The sequence below is a fragment of the Pipistrellus kuhlii genome, unplaced genomic scaffold (assembly GCF_014108245.1).
Source record: "Pipistrellus kuhlii isolate mPipKuh1 unplaced genomic scaffold, mPipKuh1.p scaffold_m20_p_4, whole genome shotgun sequence".
NCBI classification, from domain to species: Eukaryota; Metazoa; Chordata; class Mammalia; order Chiroptera; family Vespertilionidae; genus Pipistrellus; species Pipistrellus kuhlii.
Window position 1 is genome coordinate 14341486 of NW_023425540.1, and position 21994 is coordinate 14363479.

Below are 21994 nucleotides of genomic sequence, written 5' to 3' on the forward strand. Positions count from 1 at the left end.
AAATTATTAATGTACTTTTCTCCCTTGTTCACTTTTTTCTGCCTTCTGAATAAATTCCATCATGATAAATTACTTAACTTTCCTCCTGTTGACCCTGGAAATTCTACTGATTGCTCAAATGACATTAGGAAAGAATAATGCTACATCAGTATTTTTAAAGTATATGGCATTCTCTTTCACACTCTTAAGTGCATTAGTCACACAGATTTTCCTTCTTTTGCCATTGAGAAACTTTCTCCCCATTATGCAATTTTCCCCTTTGGGCATAATTTTTTCTGTTCCCATTTAAGTGTAACTTTTCCCTTTTGGATGAGGCAAGTTGGCAAGAGAAAAAAAATTACCACAATTAATTTTTTTAAATAAGGAATATCTCAGGTCAATTGTTCTTTTAGGTTATAAACCAAAACATAGGTACTGTCATTAGAAGAATTAATTTGAGGGGAATTCAGATTTTTAGATTGTATTTCAGCAAAACAGTTTTACTTCTACTGAAGCCTCTTCTCCCACTTCTCTCTTCAAAGTGAGCAAGAAGAATGCATGCCGTTTCATCTGCATATAAATCCAGAATCAAAGCATAAGAAATCCTTTGTTTTAAGCTTCAGAGTGATCAACTCTCTTTGGCAATTACACAGGTCACTACAATGGGAAGTGCAAAAATCTAGTGGCCCACTGAAGCTTAATTATTCTCCATATTTACTCTGATCCTTTCTTAGCAGCCTACATCCCCACCTTAATTCATGGCTAATAGAGGTCAGAGTCAGGGTTAATAGCTTGCAGCTCAAAATTCATTAAGTCATTCACTGATCATTGAAACATCCTGGAAGAGCTTTGTGTTGAAGTCTTAATAGGAGCAATATATGGAGACTTGCTATTCTTAAATACTAATAATGATCTTTTATGACAGTGAGGATGTGTGTGCATCTGATAGCTAACATTAATCCTGATTACTAGTTCTGATCTCTTAATATGAATTAAAAAATGAATTTTTAAGAAAACTTCCAGAAAGATGAGATATCATGCATTACAACTTTCTGGCCCAGGAGCAAGTGTCACAGTTTTGGGAATTAGTAAGTTCTCTAGGTGCTGATAGAGCCAGGTATGGGAACTGGCTTGGTGCTGGCCTGGGAGATTGTTCTAATCCTAATGCTCTCTCCAGTCCATCCAGCAGATGTTAATGGAGCACCTATTGAGGAGACAGAAGGAAGCTAGGTAGATAGAGGTGGGGCCAGGGGAAGGGAAAATAGAATTGGGGAATGCAGCAGGTGGAAATTACTAAGACAACCCAACTGGGGAATGAAGGACATACATGAGAAAAGTGAACTTTAAAATGTATGGATATTGCTAAGACAGACAGCTTGCAGAGAATCAATCACAAGACAGTAAAGCATATAAACAAATCCCAAGGATGTTGCTAAGGCAGAATTCTTTGAAAGAACCAATCAGAAGCTTGTAAGCATGTATAACTTGGATTTTTATAGCACAGATTTTGGCATATTTTCCCAAGTCTGCTTGGCTTAACTGGCCTGAATATGGTAGAGGAATCATGCTTCCACAAGAAAAATAAATGTTTTCACAGTCTTTAAAAAGGTTTAAATATGTGTGTGTGTGTGTGTGTGTGTGTGTGTGTGTGTGTGTGTGTGTATATATATACACACACACACACACACACATTTAAACCTTTATATATATGTGTGTGTGTGTGTGTGTGTGTGTGTGTGTGTATGTGTGTATGTGTGTATTTCATCCTCTTATTTTCTTTTTCAAGGACATTCTCAAATGACACATATTTTGGAGAAAATCCTTCTACTTCTTGGTAGAAGAGAGAAAGGTGATAGAGTCTCCAGTCATTCCAATCAAAGATAGGAGATAATAGTGTGGAAACCAAAAATAGCTGCGTGGAGACTCTGAAGGAATCTTCCTTGACAACCCACTTCTTTTTAGAAATGTTAGATGCAGCAAAATTATATTTAAACAATAATAATTTAGACAGTTCTTTAGAGAGTGTTTAACTGGAGTTCAAGACACATTCAGTGGGAGGGGCTGAACCAGGTTAGGAACATTACTTTACAATGATGTTATCTAGTATGTCCTCAGGGAAGTCACTCAACCATTCTGATCTTTAGTCCTAATACTTAAATAATTATATTTGTGTTACAAAAATATAATGTGAAGATTAAATTATATTTATGTATGTAGAAGTAACAGTGAATTGAAAACAGATATGTAATTTTTAGTAGTTATTACAAGTTGTTATTCCTAGTAAGCATTTACCCAAAAATATAAATTGGTAATTTTTTTATTGAAAGCCTCTTAAACTCTTTTATAAAAATTTTTAAAATTTATTTCCTAATTTTATAGATCATGAACAAAGATCTTGGAAAACTGAACATCAGGGGGAAAAAACATTGTAATCATTTAAATATTATTTTAATTTTTGATACATTAAAATCAAGTTTGTTGGATTCTCCAAAACTGTGAGCAGATATGCCCATTGTTTCTGCTACCCATTCTATATCTATTTTGTTATATCAGCCAAGCAAACTAATATAGTTCACAAATATAACACCCATTTCCATTTTCACTTCCTTGAATGGTTTTATATTCATACAATTTTAGCCAGTTTTAAATCAATAATAATACAATGTCATTAAGAGCTTCATTTTCAAAGTAGTTTGCAAGAATATGTTGACTACAAAGAATCTGCTTTTTTGTTTTATTTGATGCCTTCATGGATCTCTTTGTATGCCCTAACATTTCTATGAAACTTGCACTGTGAGTAGTGTTCTGACATTTGTAATCTAATTCTAAAATGTTATTTCTTCCCACATGTGAATAAATTTGGACGTGGCTTAAGCATGCTCTTATTATTTAAAAGAAGTTATTGAAAGAAATTGTCACCAATGAATATTTATAAATACCAATCAGAAATAAATACATAGTACTATAGAAACATTAAATTTTATTTCAAGATCAATATTTCTATTTTTATTAAACCTGAAAGACAAATTTCTACAAAAGATAAGCAAGCCATGTTGCAATATATGCTTCTAGAGAGAGGCCACATTCTTCCATGGAGATATGTCAAGGCTAATGGATTTATTCAAAGGTTAAATTTCAGGGTCCTAGACCAGGTTTGAGTCATGCTGTTTTATAATTACATGCCCATGGCTACCCGAGTTGGTTAGCACATCGTTCTAATGAGGCCAGTGGCAAAAGTTCAAGTCCCCAGGCAGGCAATTTGTTTTTCTCTGCTTGTGGTGATGGCTGTAATACCTATCAAGTCAGGCATCAGGAATGTGTGTCAAACATCACATTGTTAAGAAAAAGTGCCAATGGCTTAATGAAAATCTGTCCTTTCCATTAGAAAGACATCTTATAGCACATGCACCTCTAATGGAGGGGCAGTGGTGTCACCTTCAAATGCAAGGAGTAGAATATTTCTCATGCTGCTACAACAAACAGAATTCCTACCAGAAGCAAGTCATAAATGTCATAAAATGATGACCTTAAATTAGATTCCACATGAATAATTTCTTCATTTTTTTCATCTTCGACCAAACAACACTAAATTTGCCATTAAGAAAAAACTGTGTTTATCTGCTTCCTTCCTGTTGCCCCAAATTGTGATGAGAATGAATCAGAGAGTATCTTGGAGGCATTTTTAAAATAATAAAATATTCATCCAAATTGTCCCCTTCTGACCTAGTGTGGGAGTAGATATATTGAGCTTTCACTATATGAAAGCAATGGATGATATGCAATTCTGCTTCAAACAACAGTCAATTCAGAAAAGAAAAACGAATTTTTAACCTGCTGTTTGAGTTGAAACAGTTCAGCGATGACCAATTGTTAGCATGAAGTAGTCAGAGCCATAGATAATTCTGACAGCCATTCTTAGATGTTCAGTTTAGCAAAATTCACTGTTGAATAGAATGCAAAAGAAGGTCAGCACCCTTTAAAATTATCTAGAAATTTTGTAGCTTTATTAACAAAAGGTCTCACTAGAACCTGTGACAAGTCTAAGCCAAGAGACCTGTAAGAGACACCCTGCTATCTGGCTAACTGGATATAAAGGGAGGTCCTTAAATAAAGGAAGAAACAGAGGGATGGGAAATTACACAGTCCCAGGTCCGGACTTCAGACTTGTAGTTGACTGAATCCAGAAACCAAAATTCTAGAAGTTACCCTTAAGTTATCCTTCTCACGTGCATATGATTATTCACTAAATTGTTCTTTTCATTCACTGAATTGTTCTAACCATTCTACTTTTCAAATGTTATTCAAATCTATTTATTTCACTCCATTCTCTCTGCCACTACTCTGGTTCTGATAGCCACCATTTTCTACCTGGATTATGTATACTGTGTATACTGTCTTATAACTCCTTTAATCTAGTCTTCTTTCCTTCCATTATTTTAGCCATATTACTCCAAAAATAATCCTTAGCATAAATGCAAATAGGCCTTAAAACCCTCATTGCCCTTCAAATATAGTACAGTCTCCTTACAATGGTTTGCGAAGCCCTCAACAATAGAGCCTCATTTCAAAACTCTTCCCCATCATGCATTTTCTGCTCATCATACTAAATTTATTCCAGTTTTTTAAATGTGCTGTTTATTCCCTCAATGGTTTTCTTTTGGTGAAGCATTCTCTCACCCAACCCTTCAGTTCACAGAACCCCTATTCAATCTTTATATATCAGCTTAAATGTCTCTCTATATTTCTCAAGAAGCCTTCCCTGACCTCAGGACTCAGTCCAATCCATTTTCTACTCCCTTAATACCCTATGCCTCCTGTTATCCCTATAATAAATATTCATCATACTAATTATAGCAATTAATTTAAATCTTGCTTTCAAACTCAGAGAGGCAAGGACAGATTCCATCTTATCTATAATGAGAACAAAAGCTCCAGAAGTATAGGAATTGCTTTTATTATTACTATCTCCCCAGCACCTAGAGCAGTTCTGATAATAGCAGATACTAAATACATTTTTGTTGAATAAATAAATGAATGGTAGGCACTCAATAAATGCATATTTATTTTTTTAAATATATTTTATTGATTTTTACAGAGAGGAAGGGAGAGGGATAGAGAGTTAGAAACATCGATGAGAGAGAGACATTGACCAGCTGCCTCCTGCACACCCCCTATTGGGGATGTGCCCACACCAAGGTACATGCCCTTGACCTGAATCGAACCTGGGACCTTTCAGTCCACAGGCCGTCGCTCTATCCACTGAGCCAAACCGGTTCTGGCAGTAAATTCATAATTTAAAAGAATCCATGTAGGAAATTCAAGGCCATACAGAGCTCAAAATAATCAAACTCATAGGAAATATTTACACATCGGAATGGTGATTATTTACTTCATATCAGGAAATGTTGTACGTCTGTTCTTTGCTCAGAGAACTCCCTCCTACTAGGCAAGCCTGCTCAGAGTTCAAGAGGTGATTTCATAATCAGAGAAATGATTAGAGGTCTTAAGAGACACATCAACCCAACCAGGAACATTTGATGGATGCAGTGTACTCCTCCTTTCTACATATTTCTAACTGACGGAGGTCATGATGGTGAGGTGATAGGACATTAATCTGATGCAAATTTATCTAAAGAGGAAAATATTGTACTATGCTGCTCCTCAATGTTCAATCCTTTCTGGAAGAATATTTGTTTATGGTCAATGCATGAGCAACAATTTCCCTTTCTGCAGAGGTAGAGGGGAGAACTATAGGATCTACAAAGTTCTTTCAAAAGTCATAGAATCCTTTCAAAAGTCAGAACACTGAAAGGCAAATAAAACCATGAGTTTTGCCATTGAAGCTTCCATTGATACATTTATGTACATAACCAGAACTACAAGTCCTAGAACTGGGAGTTTCATGTGTGCTTTCCTGATTATACTTTGGCCTAAATAAAAGTCAGGAAGTCAGTCTCAAGAGGCAAAATATATAATTTTTACTTTTATATTTGAGCATAGATTGTAACAGATTGTTTTTTCTAGAACATTTGGGGGGAAAATGTAGTCACCTAATTTTTACAATGACAGCCTTTTCTTTTTCTCTAAATATCCGAAGTTCAAATATGGCCTGCTATATAAAAAGACTTGACCTAATTTGATATAGCAAAGCAAATAGAATTTTTAACTTTTTTAAAAAAAACATAATCAGATATCTAGAATGATAGAGACAAATGCTTCCTAAAATGAATGCTTACTATATGGGGACATAAATTTGGTAATAAAGTTCTCTAGAATGCCATGCTTCTATAATACATGTTTGACCTTTCTTTCTCCTGCCTCTGCCCTGTCTACATGAAAGATGATATGGGAATGGAGCCAGACAAAGGAAATACACGTAGAGTATTGAAGAAGAAAAAGAAATTAGCTTAAATGAAAGGTGAAGAGATGTCAGTTGGGCATAAGGGAAAATTCTTGATCTTGCAACGATAAAATATTGAAATAGGCCAATCAGAAGTTATGAAATTTTTATCTTTGGGGATTTTCTATAAAGGCTAAAATAATTTCTGCCTGGGGTCCTTTATTCATTCGTTCATTCATTCATTCATATGATGGAAATTACTGATTGTCTAATGACCAATTACCAAACTATGTACAAAGCTTATTTCTGAGCCAAAAGACAGGAATCATGAGTATGTTATGTCTTTAGGTTTGTGACACTTCTCAATTGTTATGTAGTGTTCATGTATTTGCATATGGAGAGAATGGCTAAAAGAAGATCATCCAGAGAAAAATTTCTACCCAGAGACACTAATCCTGTTACTGATTATCAGATATGGCTCTTTGTGATTAAAAAACAAAAACAAAAACCTTTCTGTGAAATGAGTGTAAGTTGTCCTGTATAACTTAGTTCAGGGGGGAAAATGACTTCCAGGGATAGTGAATTCTTCGTTACCAAGGTTATCCAAAAACTAGACAACCATCTGCAGATAGGTACTAGGTGAAAGTCCATTGTTTTATTTGAAAAATATACCTCAAAAGGGTATCTTTTATGAAAACAAAACTGTTGGCCAAATTGTTGAGCAACAATGTTAATTGCAGACATCCTAAAGGATAAAAATGAATCAGGGCCATTGCTATGCAGGTGCACATACAACTGGGAAAGAGTTAAGCTCAATTCCAAAGTACTAGTTTTCACTTCTATTGTTTAAATTGTGGAAAGTCATTTTTTAATTCATGGTAAAGCATCTTAAAGAAGAGATACTGGGGAACAACTAGCAGTAGATTTAACGACTCATGTGGCACTGGTACCAGATAATCAAAATGCAGGAGCCAGGTCCCCGTCACCTCTTGCTTTGCTAGGTGTTGACCCTTATTTGCCAGCTCCGGGCACATCCAATAATATCTGATGGGAGATCAAGGAAACTAGGAACAGGACAACTTGGATAGATTGTTGGGAACAGTGGCTATTTATCAAATGGTTCAGAAATAATTTTTTCTTTTTTTCTTGAATATATTTGTATTGATTTCAGAAAGGAAGGGAAAGAGAGAGCAATAGAAACATCAATGATAAGAGAGAATCAATGATCAATTGCCTCCTGTAAGTCCCACACTGGGAATCAAGCCTGCAACCTGGGAATGTGCCTGACTGGGAATCGAACCCGTGACTTGCTGGTTCATAGATCCATGCTCAACCACTGAGCTATGCTGGCTGGCAATAATTTTCTAGCTTAACAATCAGAACCACAATACTAGGGGCCCATGGGTTGGTAATCACTCCTGGGAACAACCATTCATGTGAATCTAGATACTGCCAATGCCACACTAATCCTTCTCCCCAAACAGCAAGTTCAAAGGGAAGAAAAAGAGAAGCAATCTATCTTAATTTATGTAGGTTTTTCTCCTCTTCTGTGACATAGCCATTAATAAATGGAATATGACAGGCTGGGTTTCACAATATAGTAGGGAAGATCTGTCTGGAGGGCCATCCATGTCAGACAGAAGAAACTGGGAAATAAGGACCTACAGGAGTTTGTTTTGAGACCAATGATGTTCACCCACATACTCTTTTTGTCTTCATAAATAATTCCTCTTGATGGAGGCTGGAAAAATAAAGTGTTCTAACTAGATATTTAAGAAAGTATGAATTATGCCGAAACCAGTTTGGCTCAGTGGTAGAGTGTCGGTCTGCGGACTGAAAGGTCCCAGGTTAGATTCCAGTCAAGGGCATGTACCTTGGTTGCAGGCACATCCCCGGTGGGGGGTGTGCAGGAGGCAGCTGGTTGATGTTTCTCTCTCATCGACATTTCTAGCTCTCTATCCCTCTCCCTTCCTCTCTGTAAAAAATCAATAAAATATATATTTTTTAAAAAAAAGAAAGTATGAATTAGGAGTTGGAGAGAAATTCTGACATTTTGAAATACCAATACAATTTCAAATATCATTGGCCACATAGAAGAAAATAAGAAAGAAGTTCCAAACAATAGAGCCATTAGGATAAGTAGGGACAAAATTACACAAGTATGAGATGATTTATGTTATGTGTAATTAATATACTAATGCCTCCTATACCTATCACTTCAGCTTCACCTATTTATTCATCAACTCAAAACACATTGAACCTCAACCATGAGCAATCCCTTACACTCATTGAAGTATTTGGTAATGTGAAAAGCACCATATTAATACCTGCTTTACATTATTGGTTCTCCGTGAAGGTAGAAATCATGCCATAGCCTTTTATAAAACTAATTTTAATTTACAAGTAACAATAAATCCATTCCTTTTTTAAAAAGAAAAAAAAAACTAAATAATAAAAGTGAAATGACTATATAATTTAGTATCCAAATCAGGACACACCTGCAGGTGAATGGAAGTGCATTTAATAGCTATGTTGGGATAAAGGAGAAAAGACAGTAGGTATAAACGGAGTCCCACCAAACAAACTGGGACATTGGGCCATATAAAAAGGACCCTGGAAGCCCTTAATGAATACCCAGCCTCCCCGCAAAGACCTTTGACATTTCCCAAAGGTTACGTACAGTTATTATTTCAGGAGAGTGACAATGTTAAAAAGAAAGTCAGAGACCTTTTTGTAGAATCAAAAAAGGTAACATTAGATTAAGAAAACAGAGGGAAAAGTCTCTCCTAGGAGGTGACACATCTTTAGCTCACAGTTAACCTGGGGGAACACTTCTCTGATGTCTACTCCCATACTTCCATACTTCTCGCTCTAAAGCACATTAAACTCTACTTAATAATATCTAACTCTCACCAGCTGGCCTTAAGAGATCCTCCTTACTATGGGCAATTTCTGACAATTATTTTATGCTTAGCACAGCTTGAAGGGGTCTTATTTCAATTTTTTTAAATAAGCCATTCATGATTATCTCCTGACCAATATTGTGTTTCAATCTGCAGTTTATGCAAAGATTCATTGACATTTGAAGAAAAAAACTTATTCCTATTTTCTGATGTTCTAAAGAGAGCATGTAATATGTATTCAACATCCTAGAAGGGAAAGTTATTAGGGAAATGCTGGGGCTGACCAGTAGCCCCTGAACAACGGATGAACAGATCACTCAGACACAGTTTGATTGTGAAAGAGAGGGCTAAGGGGCTCCTGGCTCTAGCAGCCAGAGAAGCCTCAATTGTCTGCCTTGTTAGCTTTTTATTGGAATTTTTATCTTTGGATACAATCAGTAGGGTGAGTAATCTTGGGAGGACACATGTGTTTACATTGTCCTCTAGGCAACGGCATCCAGGGGTTAAGCATAAAGATTTCAGTAAACACCCAGAGGTCTGCATATGCACAGGCTTGTTTGGAAAAGTCAGGGAATAATTAGGGGTGCCACTTTCACCACTCCCCTAAGTTGGGATTCTGATAAGCAGGGAAGGTCGCCTTCCACACACTTCCCTTTTACAGAACGTCCTCCTTACAAACTTTCCAACCAAGTCTTCTGTGCTCCCCAACAAGGAAAAGTGCTCTCCACCCTTCGTTCACTGCCCCGATGGGGAGGAGAGACATATCAGACTGATGGTCAGGAGACGGAGCTGAGCGATGCCAGGTTCAGTCCCTTCAGAGAGATGATGGCTTTCTGCAGACCAGACATCCTATTCAGCTGGAAGGAACTCCCCTATGATTGGCTGGATGCTGCAGAGACAGTGAGACTAAACCTTCTGAGATCAGGGGGAGTATTACTAAGCCTATTTGGCTCACATTTTAAAGCCATATTTTTCTACCAGCTTAATCAAGAATAAATCCAGTTTTTTGGTTTTTTTTTTTACTCCCCATCTGTTTGCCTTCTCTGACTTGTCATTCCGCTGGCTCCAAAATCTGGATGGAGAGATGATTCATTTATTGATCCTCCAAACTCACACATGTAGGTTTCAATGATGAGGCTTCATAACAACTCTTCTTTATGGGTGACTACCATGTTAAGTAAAGATGATGCAGGGTCCTGACCGGAATGTGCTGCTTTTCTTTGCACCTCTGTGACTAATGGCACACATTTGCATGTAGTTCACCAGGGTCAATTGTGAGGTCTAGGGTTACAGGGTAGAGTTTTCTCTCTTAATAGCTATGGAAAATGGAAGCTTATAATCCTGAATTCATTAGCATCATGCCCTACTGCAGGAGATCTTCACTTTTTTAGGGTCAGAGTCTATTTAGATCATCATGTAGAAATGGAAAGTCACTCCAGGAAAATGTACATATTCAAAAACGTTGGGCATCCAATTTTATCAGCTTCCTAAAGCTCTGAAATAAATGGTTACAAATCCTACAGCATGCTCAGATGAGTGCATGACCCCCTGTCACTTCTTACTGGCTGGCAGAGGACAGAATCCTCAAGCTTTGGGAGGAAAGGGCCTTTAGAGCTCATGAGAATCAACTTCTCATATTAAACTTGAGGAAATAGATCTAATATAACGTTGTTGAATTTATGGCATATAAATCCCTTTAAGCTCCTTAGGATTGGTACAATTTTAAGTGCAAAAGACCCATTTTTCCATGCTAAGGAACCCTGAGCATCTTTCAGTCTCAAAGCTGTATTTCCTCTGTACTAACTTACTCTACATATGGAAAAGCAAGGCACGCAAAAGAAGTTCCTTTTGTTTCTCAAACAACTAAACTATCCTTATGAGGATAGGTTGCTGTTTTTAAAACAAAATGAAAGCAAGTGTGAATAGCTTTTAAAAATATATTGAACACAGTTCCAGGGCCCAGCTAATGCTCAACAAATGATTATTATCTGGCAATGGAAAACATGCATTTTTTAAAAAATAAACTACCCCACCATTGTTTGTATTTATTATAACTATATATTCCATGTAAACATATCATTATAAGCAAATCAGTCACAACCCGGAGGCTCTGGGCAAGTACCCAACGTGATTCTAAGCCAAGCAGTTCAGACATCACAGTAACTCCATACACCTGACAAGAGTATTAGAGTATCTTGTCATGTCATTGCCTCTCCTGGCTGGTATTTCTTTCTATCCTTTAGTCAGCAGGACTTAAGGCTTTCCTAATAATTTCTGTCAGTTTTTCTTTCTTCTATGACCATAGAAATTGGTTCTTCCTTCCAGAATTTCTCAACTTTGTCACTCTGGACATTTGGGGCTAGATCAACCTTTGTTGCGGGGGCACTGTCCTCTGCAATCCAGCATTTTAAGCAGTATCCCTGGAGATGCCAGTAGCACCTCCTCACTCCCCAGTTGTGACAACCAAAATATCTCCAGACATTACCAAATGTCCCCTGAGCGGCAAAACCACCCTAGTCCAATGTTGAGAACCACTGCCTTAAAGGAATAGGCTTGAAACTAAAAAGATAAATCAAATTTAAGTTCAAGAAAGCATCTGAAAGTTGACCATCCCTAAGAGGACTCCTCCTGTTCACTGGGAGCTTGCTTGCTTGCTTCCCAGTCGTTTTCTTGACCCAGGAGATCTCTCCATACGCAGTTCAATGCAACTTCTTCCTTCTGACCCTCTAACTCCCACTGCTTTGCTATAGAACCATTTCCCCTTGTGATAAACTGTGCCATCCTTTCCAGTTCTAATCTGCTCAATGGTAGCGCTCTATGTTCATAGGGAACACCAAATTTATTGTATTCAGACAATCAATGGTTTGTTGTGTGTGGTTTTTTTAAATGAAATAACATGGGGTGACTGGGAAGAACGTGGGAAAGTGGCTTAGGGCAACCTGCCTGCTCAGTGTAAATTTACCTGATTAGCATAGTTGTTGACCCAAGATTCTAGAAAGTTCTTTGCAAAGTTGGAGAACTTAAATATAGCCCCAATATGCCAACCTTTTATGGATAGAATTAGAATCTTGCTAAATGCAATATGGGGAATAGATTTCCAGTATGCCTTCCTGTGCAGTACCCTTCTTTAAATTCCTTCCATCTTGCTAATTTATGGCAAAGCTCCTTCCAACTCCAGGGCCAAAACACAATAATGCAGCTCATTAAGAGCCACCAAGGAGTATTTAGAAAAGAGGCAAAAGGAACAGTTCCTTTATTTCCTTTCCCTGGAGTCATATTTCCACTCCAAGGTTTTGTCCATCTCTTCTAGTTTAAACAACTAAACATTGGCTTGGAAAATAACTTACCACTATAATTCATCTCTGAGCTAGTTTTTGTTTTTTGTTTTTTTAACTTTTATGTTTTCTGAAGTTGCATGTGTTTCATTCAGTTTCAATTACGAATTCCAAATGTGCAAAGTGAACTCCTATTTTTTCATCTCCAATTAAATAATATATTCCTCTAATTCTAAAGCATCCAATCCAAATCATCAAGTTGACAGAAACTCATCTGTCATATTCATTAGAAATGCCCCTTTCCTTCTGCCCTCTCCTTACAATATTGCCTTCCATGATTTGGTAGTTGTTTCAGAGCATGCTGAGCCACAAAATCAATACCTCATTAAGTTATTTCAAATCAGGGAACTACAGCTGTTCCAGAGAACAAGCATGAAATATGGTTTCATCAATAGAATCCGAGGCTCTGTCTACACAAAGACAAAACAATTGGGTACTTTAGTCAATGCTGTGTTTAAAAAAAAAAGAGAGAGGAAAAAAAAAAGTCAAATGAGTTGCTTTGCATTGGGTAGGCCAAATAATTTGCCTGTTATTTTTGTCACATACAAAAGCCATGGAACTGAAGGCCACTGTCATGATGTTCCTAATCCATTTCTTTGAGTCCCTCTAAGACTATAAACAGAAAAATGTCTATTCTATTGTATTATTTTTTGGTTTGTTGTTTTTTTGTTATTCCTCACCAGAGAATATTTTTCCCTTGATTTTTAGGAAGAGTGGAAGAGAGAGGGAAAGATAGAAACATCAATTGGTTGCTTCCCCGACTGAGCCTGGGCCGGGGAAGGTACATGCCTTTGACCGGAATTGAACCTGGGACCCTTTGGTCATAGGCTGATGCTCTATCCACTGAGCAAAACCGGCTGTCCATTCTATTCTTAATTGCTGCCAAGAAAATGTCCCTGCCAATTGCCCATGAGCATGCTCTCCCCTTAGCTAACATGCTCTGACCAGTGGGATAGCTGGCTCCTGGGGTCCAGCTGATCAGGACTGAGTGAGATAGGCTAGACACATCTTGGAGCCCTCCAGTGACTAGCAATTATTCAGTAAAAATTGAGCATTTGCTATGGCTGGGTGGTTCAGTAGGCTATAGTGTCATCCTGTAGTGTATACCAAAAGCTAGTAGCTTCAATTCCCAGTCAGAGCACATATTAAGGTTCTGGTTTGATTCTTGGTTGGGTGTGTATGGGAGGCAACCAACTGATGTCTTTCTCCTATTTTCTCTCACTTTTTTTCTAAAAACAAACAAACAAAAAAAACAACTTTTCATTGTGGATTGGAAAAAAAAAACACACCTGAGCATTTACTATGAATACAGCCCAATGTTAGAGAGATTTGTTAAAGATTACAAAACATTTTGAATTATTTTGTACATGAGACACTTTGTTTATCCTTATGTACAAAAATTAATTCAAAATGGATCAAAGACCTAACTATAAGACCTGAAACAATAACTTACATATAAGAAAACGTAGGTACCAAACTTATAGTTGTAGAAAACATTTTGTGAACTTGACCCAAAGGCAAGGAAAGTAAAGGCAAAAATAAATGAGTGGGACTATATCATACTAAAAGAAACTGACAACAAAACAAAGAGGCATCCACCCAGATAGGGGATGATATTTGCAAACAATAGCTCCAACAAAGATTTAATTTCCAAAATATATAAAGAACTCATTAAACTCAACACGAAACAAACAACCCCCCCAAAAAAGTGGGCTGAGGATCTGAAAATACACCTCTCCCAGGAAGACATATGAACAGCCAACAGTATAAGAAAAGATGTTCAACTTCATGGGCAATTAGGGAAATGCAAATCAAAACTATAATAAGATACTACCTCACAACTATTAGAGTAGCCATTATCAACAATACAAGCAAATAACAAGTGTTGGAGAGATTGTGGAAAAAAGAGAATACTTACTCGCTGCTGGTGGGAATCTAGACTGGTACAACCACTATGAAAAGCAGTCTGGTGATTCTTCAAACATTTAAAAATAAATATGTAATACTTTAAACAAAAATTAATTAATCAATCAATTAATTAATTAATTAATTAAAAGAGAAAAGAATAGAGCTACCATATGACCCAGTAATCCCTCTTCTGGGTATTTACCCAAAAACCTCAAAATCATGTATTCCCAAAATTATATGTACCCCTATGTTTATTGCAGCATTTTTCATGGTGGCCAAGACATGGAAACAACCAAAGTGTCCTGCAATAGAGGACTGGATAAAGAAGATGTGGTAAATATACACAATAGAATACTACTCAGTCATAAGAAAGGATGAAATAGTGCCATTTGCAACAACATGGGTGGACATTGAGTGAAATAAGACAGAAAAAAGCCAAGAACTACATGACTTCACTCATTTGTGGGATATAAAACTGGAACTTGTGAACACAAACAGCAGTGTGGTGATTGTCAGAGAGGAGAGGGTGGGGGGAGGAGGCAGTCCTAATATATGTTGTTGGAAGTCAAGGCAGTGACTGGGAGGGGGCACAAAAGGGTTTGCTGCTGCTGGTAATGCTGTTTTTTAAAATAGGTTTGATTACATGTTGTGTTTATTTTCTGTATAAAATTAATTGAAGTACATGTTAATATATGTATACATTTTCTGAATTTATGTTTGTTTCAATAAAAAAAAGATTATTTAAAAATAAAAATAAAGTAATGAAGAAATAAGGTAAGAAGGAATATTAGCTTTAAAAAAGGAATGTAAAATAGAGGATGAGACTAATAAGAAAACAGTGCTGCCCAGGGGACCTGCAATCCACTGTTTATCTCCTAGTGCTTTCAAAAGCCTGCTGTATAGATTAAATGCTTCCCAGAGCCTTTATCTGGACTTTGTCTCTGTCATTGTTGATGGTAAAAAGTAACTTTATCTGCTCTAAAAAATTAGAATGCCTTATTTGGACATATTTATGTGCCAGAAGTTGTCAGATCCTTGCTACTCTGGTTCTTTGATAATTTCATGGTGATGAGTCCATTCCTCTCTGGATAGTGTATACTCTTAGATACTTAAATGGAACTTGTGATTCTTAGACTAATTTTCTAATAAAGTCAACACATTTTTCTATTACAGAAGAACTAGAGGCCCAGTGCACTAATTCATGCACCAATGGGGTCCCTTGGCCTGGCCTGCAGGATTGGACTGAAATCAGTTCTCCAATATCCCCAAAGGGGTCTTGAATTGTGAGAGGGGACAGGCCAGGCCAAGGGACCCCACTGCTGCATAGTCAGGGCTGGAGAGGAACACTGAAGGGCTCCAGGGTGTGTCTAGCCCATCTCACTCAGTCCCAATCAGCTGGACCCCAGGAGCAAGCTAGGCCACTGGTCAGAGCATCGACCCCCTGGTGGTCAGTGCACATGATAGCAGCTGGTTGACCAGTCAGTCAACTGTCTGCCCCCTAGTGGTCATTGCACATCATAGTAAGTGGTTGAGTAATCTTGGCATATCATTAGCATATTATGCTTTGATTGGTTGAATAGATGACTGGACACTTACCATACTAGGCTTTTATTATATAGGATACTGCTTTAGATATAGTGTATATAATCAATTTGGAATTTAAATTTAAGTAAAGACTTCATTAACTGTGTAGTTAATGAATATCTTGATGATTTACTTATCTTTGGAACTTCCTCCAGCATCAGCTCTTAATTCACCTGGTTAACCAATGAGTTATATTCTGTCTTAGGTTGTGGGCAAGTATGTTTTTAAAATAAATGTCCTCCATAAATAACTCATTTTAACTAATTTTATATGTCTTTTTCCCCAAACTAATAATACTAGCTAGAATACCCATGCAGAGAAAATTAAAACAAAGCTTATAAGCACACAAAGCTCCAAGTCTTTCTATTTCTCTTCATGAACCACACAATATTCGTGATGGGGAGTAGAGAGAGAAGAACCAGTGTTACTCTATGTTCAGAGCACTTGCTTGGTCTTTTCCTAATGAAAGCTGCTTAACCTACACACCTGAATCATGAAACTAAATCCTAAGGGCAATTTTTAAAAATCATACATTGTCAGTTCTTCAGCTCTTCTCTTCTTTCTTTGGCTTATGCAGGTTCATATATGGAACATTCTTTTCATCCTAGATTGAGAATTTTCTAGATCTGAGAAGCACTTGGAAATGTTTGGCTATCTGCCATGAAATCTAAGATTAATAACCCCTCTGGTAAATGAGAAAGAAGAGCTGAAAGATCATTGAAGATTATTTAAGCTGTCCATTTAAAAACCCTCAAAAACTCTTCCCCCGATTATTTTAATGAGAAAATAACTTAAAGAAATCGTGGAATCTTTTAGTGGCTTCTTTATTTTTACAAAAGACACAAACCTCAGAGATAGGAAACATACATCCTAGTAGCTGGGGTTGGGTGAGAACTAAGCCATTTCCCTAGATTGCCATCTTGTATCATTCTTTTTGGAAATAGAGCAGCTGAAGCAAGAAATAGAGTGTGCCCTGTTATTACTTTTTTTTTTTTTTTCTTTTAAACTAAACCTTCTTTCAGTGATCCGTGGCCATATCCTCCAAAAGCACAGCTTCAATTTTCACTTTGAAAAATGGGCTCAAGCCACAGCCTTCTCTGTGGGACATTTAATTTGTTCTGGCCTTTCTGGAGATCATGGCCATCCTGGCTTCTGCCAGCAGCCTGGGTGGAAGAATGGCCTGGGGTGTGCCTTCAGGCTCATCCAGGGAAGCAGCAGGCATTGTCCATCACAGAGAGAACACCTGCCTTTCAGACCTTGAGAACGCCTTGACTGCATTTCTCCTTGTGTCTCTCTCCAGATCGGAGTCAGCATGACACCCACTTCTTCCTGAGCTAGGAGTAGCAGTTACAGAAGAGACTGGATAGAAACATCACCAAAAGCCTATCTGACACTGATAATTTTTAATTGCTTGAAACAATGCACTGGGTCTGAGACAGTATCAAGTGAGAATCTGCATTATAACTGCTATCGCCTACCCTGGAAGAGTCAGTGTTCTGTGCTCCATTGGGAAAACATTCTTAAATGGTTTACAAATCAGGCCTCTACAGGCAATTATTTTCTTTAACAGATTTTCTCCTATTTTGATACCTTCATTGATTTCCCTTCCCATGCTCACTAATCGTCTAAGTATTGTTCAAGAGGAGCCAAGGCCGAAACCAGTTTGGCTCAGTGGATAGAGCGTCGGTCTGTGGACTGAAAGAGGAGCCAAGGTCAGGCCATAGCAGCTCTGAGCTGGCCCTCAGGACACGTGGAGGATGAGTTCTGTGCACAAAGCATATATTTTTTCATATCCTATACATTTAGATCAGGAGTTGTTAAACATTTTTTGTACAATGGAGCCTCTTGGCATTTTTGTGAAATCTATAAATTCTGCATGTTTTTATTATAGCACAGAATAAAGAATAATACAGAGGAAACCAATAACATTGAAATATCATTACCAAAATACCTAAAAATAAGTTCGGAGATTTCTAGTGCAGCAAGTAAGGAGCTTAGAAGCCATCGTTCTGTTCTAACAAGGAAAAAACTGAACAAACTGAAAAAATCAACAATTCTTCTCAGATCCATGAGAGAAGGGAGGCTGCAGGGCCAACTGGTACCCCTAAATTGGAGAGACAGACGGGAAGACACCAAGAATCACAACTGACTGACTCAGAAGCCTGTGTGCAAAAACCACTTCAAGAAGCTGTACCAACTCTGCTCTCAGCAGAGTTAACTATTCTTATCCCATCATATTAAAAGTGTAAGTAATTATATCTTACAAAATGCAGTGGCCCAAAGTTTACAATAAACAAAATCTAATGCAGCTATATTCACACATTCCACTTACTGAGTCAGGTAGGAAACTGTCTATCTTTTTTACGTATGGCAAAAATTACAGCACTCAGTGATATAGGAATGATTCATTCCATAACATCAGAAAGCTTAAGATTCATTTCTTAAGCTTTTGAACTCTACCTGGACTGTAGATTTTATATAATAAGCAAGGTTTTTCCAAAAAAAAATGAAAGAGGAAAATTATATTTTGTAATAGAGATTCTCCAGCCCTTCTGAAACATATAGTTTTGTATGAACAAACTCCTTTATCTCTGGTTTAAGGTCCCTCTGTCTGCCCCCAAGTGAAAGATGCCCTCTCCCACTCCTGGACCAGACAAGCTGTGACTGGTTTTCTCATCCATAGAGAATAGGAGGGATTTCTGGGCTAATTAAGGAAGAAGAGCCGAGACTGGTTTGGCCCAATGGATAGAGCATGGGCTTGGGGACTGAAGGGTCCCAGGTTCGATTCCGGTCAAGGGCATGTACCTTAGTTGCGGGCATAACCCCAGTAGGGGGTGTGCAAGAGGCAGCTGATCGATGATTCTCTCTCATCGATGTTTCTAACTCTCTATCTCTCTCCCTTCCTCTCTGTAGAAAATCAATAAAATATATTTTAAAAAAAAAAAAGGAAGAAGATATGACCACAAGGTGGCAGTAGCACACACAAGCTGTATTTGGGTGATGCTTTGACAAGTTCACATGCAAGAAAGTCCCTTACTGCATGAGACTGTCCAGAGGCTACAGCACTGGGGCCACCATCCAGAAGAGGAAGAGGGCAAGGGAACTTCCAGGGGAGAGGGAGATAAGAGAGGGGCCTTCTCATTTAGATGATGTTACTCAGCAGGACAGCTGGGTCTCTGGGTCAGGGGGCTTCCAAAGACAGCAGCAGGGCTTTAAGGTCTCTATAAGCTGGGGTTCATCTTATATGGCCAGCAGGTGTTGGGCAGTTTCAGAGGGTATGTAAACACTGTGAGCTCTAAATAGCACAACAAAACAAACAGCTTATGAGGCTGTGCTTAAAACAACTGGATGTATAAAAAGTTGAGTTTGGGTTGGACAGGCTTTTGAGCTAATGGGTCTCAGCCTGCTGTGAAGAAACAAATTAAGGGGTCCCTGCATAGAGGCCACCTTTGGCTCATTTGTATAACACTATCTCTTTCTAAAACATCCTCTGTCTCTTCGTAGAGCTGTTGTTTCTGCTCAGCCACACCTCAATTCAATCGGCTCCCAGGTTCTGACCACCTTCACATAACAATGCCAGCCCATTCTCCGCTATGACTCCATGGCTCTTCATGGAGATTGGGGTTGTGATGCACAGACTATTACTTTATCGCTGATGCCATGTCCTACTTGAGCTCTTTATTTGTTATTGCTTTAACAGGACTTATCTCAGTCTGCAATTAATTCACTCTGAAGTGTGCTTACTTTTTCAATTACTATATGCATGCTCTCCTTTCCTCTGCTAAATTGAGGAGCCACCTGGGAAAACCAACCTCCTCAACTTTGTTCACTCCTGGATTACCAATGTCTGAAACAGTGCCTGGCACAGAGTAGATGAAAAGTTAGTAAATGAATGAATGGATGGCATGCTTCAGAGCCATGCAACTTGAACCTTCCTTCATTCTTCTCTGTGAAATAGGAAGAAGTTTATTGGCTGAGATGTGGAGGTCTGAGGAGAAAGGAAAATGGATGACATTGTCACCTAGGAAGCAAATGATCTGGGGAAATGAGATGATTGTCAAGCCACATATCTGGGCCTACTTGATGTTATCAAATGTGACTTTAGAGTGACACCAATTCCCATCACTGTGTGTTTTTCTCCAGCTATGTTCATGGAGACAAAGAAAAAGTGCACAACAAAACAAACAAAAACAAACCGCTTACTTGTGGTGTGTTAAAACAGAGGGGTTGAAGATATAGGCAAGGAAATGATTGTGATGATTGAGCCTGGATGGTAAGGAGCACAGTGAGGACATGTGGAAAGTAAGGGACAGTGAGCAGATGGCAGAACCCTTGTGGGTAGCAGGGTTGTTGAATTGTCAGAATCAGGATATTGATTCTGGGAGAGAATTTTAAAAGTAGCATGTTAGACTGATGCAGAGTTTGTAGTTATCAAGTGACAAATGAGTGAGAGCCTTTGAGGTATTCTTCCCTATGGCATATCTGTTTAGAGAACAGCCAAAAGCCTGTAAAATTCCAACTGCTAAAAACACACTATGGACACAGTGTCCTTGGCAATCTCGGATCTGTCTCTTGCTTCCACAGACAAGAAGATGGAACAGATCCAGGACTCCCCTTCTTCCAGCCTCTGACCACCCTCCAAGATCTTTTCTAGTTACCACCTCTGGAACTACCTCAGCTACCCTCAGACTGAGAGACCAGGAGACCAGGCAACACTGCCTTTTTTTTTTTTTTTCTTTTCTTTTTTACCTTCACTCCTTATTGCCAAACAACCATGAGCTTCCAAATCCGTCAGAATTGTTCCACCCAGATGGAGGCTGCAGTCAACCAACCACTTGGCCAACCTGCATCTGCAGGCCCCACACCTACCTCTCTCTAGGCTTCTGTTTTGATCCAACTCTCGAGGGCATGGGCTGCTGCCGCTGAGAGCTGTTGGAGAAGAAACTTAGGACGCTGAGCATTTCTTAAAACCAGCACATTCTCTTCAAGGACGTGTTGAAGCCTTCTCAGGAGGCATGGGCAAAACTCAGGAGGGGAACCTGAAACAGGCCCGCTTGGAGCTGCAGGCCCTGGGTTCTCCCCGCAGACCCTCGTCTCTGTGACTTCCTGCAGAACCACTTCCAGAGTGAGAGAGAGGTGAAACTCATCTAGAAGATGGGTGACACCTGACTCACCTCCACATGCTGCTGGCCCCCAGGCTGGCCTAGGTGAGGATTTCTTCAAAAGGCTCACCCTTAAGCATGACCAGCCGTCTTTGGAGCCCAGAGGCCTTTGAATGCCCCTCTGTATCCCCTGGTGTGTGGCTTTTATCTGAGCCTCTCCCCAAAACCACTAGCCACTCCTTTAACCATCCTGGAGCCCTCGCCCATGCATTGGACCAAATGAAATAATAAAGTTTTTGAAGCAAAATATATATATATATATATAAATAATAATAAAAGCACACTAGGAAAATTGCCTTCTGTTTAGTTCACAAATTCCTACACAAGTCCATAGAGTAAAATGTACAGCTAGATTAATTATTATTGGGGTGAGAGAAAGAGGATTATCTTTCCCCAAACCCAGTGAAGCCTTTTATAGGTAGATATTCATGCCTGGCAATGATTGGGGAAAAGTGTTTTTTAATTATTTTTATATGAAATGTTTTAAAAAGCCTCCTCTTGCAATCGTCACAGAACCATTAATTATCCATCTCTTTGTTTTACTCACCAGCTCTTCCAGGGCAAGTCCCTGCCAATGCTCTCATCCACCACTGCTCTCTCCAAATCAGGAATAACTGTTTCTCACATCCTAAAAGAACCACATTCACTAAAATAAATGGTCAATGGAACAGACATTCTATTCAAAATCAGGAAGCAATTAATCCCACCCGACCAATAACTCAGGTATTTTTAAAAGAAGGCATTCTTGAAAGGTAAAGAGGAAACCATACACACCCTATAGAA